We start from the raw sequence: 1918 nt of genomic DNA on the forward strand, positions 1-1918 counted from the left end.
ATCTGCCTTCTGCTTGTGAAAGCCCCGAAACGCCTTAACTCTCTTGGCAGGGGAGTTCAGCCCCTGCACATTCAAACTAAGCAATAATAATTGGCATTGTAAATACACATACAAAGCATTAGATTTGGAAATTCAGGAATACACTTTTCATTGGGAAATGGTCCCAAAAAGGGGGGGGGGGGGGGGGAAGGGGGGCGGGGGGGGGGGGGGGGGGGGGGATAATGGATCAGGGGCGGTAAGAGGGAGAGCACAAAAAGGCAAACACCAAACAAAAACAAGAAAAGTGCACTTGCACTTTCATTAAGGCCAACGGTACGTACAACAAACATCGATAGGATGTAATAGACAACCTGCCCTAAAAGAGAATAGCCTTGGGGAGTGCACAGTGACCCCCACCCAGGGGTGAGAATTGAAATGTGATGGTTTGGAGTTTACCCTCCGCTCTGCTGCACAATGGGCTTTTGGAGGGGAATGAGGAGGCTCCGGTAGGGAGAGCATTTATCTACTTCCTCTGGTGTAGCAACAATGTAGATGATTTCTTTGTAATTGAAGGATAGCTTGAATGGGAACCCCCATCTGTACTCGATATGTTGGTGTTGCAGCTTATGCAGCCATGGTTTAAGCGCCCGCCGCTTCTGCATAGTAGAGGGGACTATGTCCGCAAATATTTGGTAGTTGTGGCCCTGAAAATGAAGTGGAGCTTTCTCACGCATTACACGCTCTTTGGTTTGATAGTAGTGGAACGCAAGCACAATATGACAGGGTGGGCCATTGGGTTGGCGCTTGGTGAGGGTTCTGTGGATGCAGTCTATCTTCAACCAGTCCATGGGAATTTCTGGTGCTAATTCCTGTAATAATGCAGTGACCGTGGAGTTTAGATGCACTACCAATTCAGGAAGCCGCGATCCTTATATTAGTGCGGAGTGCCGTTATCCATGTCTTTCAGTTTATAGTGGAGAGCTTGTATTTATGATTTCGAGGAATCACCTCTATATGTCTTATGTCTATATGTCGTATGTCTTCCTCGTGACCCTCCAGAACAATTGTGGTGTCATGCAGGCGCCCATCTAGCTGTGTAATGCGATGCTATAACTCCCTGATATCTTGGGAGAAGTGATCCACCAACTTTTTAAACTGTGCATCTAAGGCCTTTTGCAGCATTATTTGCATTTTATCTAGGAGGTTGGGGGCCTCTGGGGAGTCAGGTTGTTCCTGCATTGGAGAGAGAGGAATAACAGAGGAGCCCTGCAGGGATGATTCTGACTCACTGGTGGGGACCTAAAGCCATGCTGTCCTCCCGGGCGCCATCCTGAATGTAGCACGCTGTAACGCAGCTGGGAACGGATACCCATCTCCTCCTGTCGCAGGAAGCCGTGGTGATGTGCGGGCTGTGGTGTGCTCGTGGTGATATGATTTGACTATCTCTCAGGTGGAGCAGAGCTCAATCAGGCAGCTGCCATCACCGAGTGCCACGCGTGCGCACTCCTGATTATATTAATTTTACCAATAACAATACAGGTGGCAATTAATAATAACTTGTATTTATATAGCACCAACCTATTACGCACATAGTCATATAACTAGCTGCCCCTCAAAAGGGCTCACAATCTAATGTCCCTACCATAGTCATATGCCTTTAATACAGTGTAAGGTTTATTTTTTAGGGGAATTAACCTTACTGCACGTTTTTGGAATGTGAAAGGAAACCGGAGTACCCCGAGGAAACCCTCACAAACAAGGGAAGAACCTGCAAACTCCATGCAGATGGTGCTCTGGCTGAGATTTGAACCTGGGACCTAGCGCTGCAAAGGCCCTAGTGCTAACCACTGAGTCTCTGTGCTGACTTACAATTCAGTAAAATATTGCTAATAAGCAAGGTACAGCCTAAATGGGTCAATTTAGTTCTTGAATAGTAGAG

The sequence above is a fragment of the Pyxicephalus adspersus genome, chromosome 1, assembly GCF_032062135.1.
Source record: "Pyxicephalus adspersus chromosome 1, UCB_Pads_2.0, whole genome shotgun sequence".
Classification (NCBI taxonomy): domain Eukaryota; kingdom Metazoa; phylum Chordata; class Amphibia; order Anura; family Pyxicephalidae; genus Pyxicephalus; species Pyxicephalus adspersus.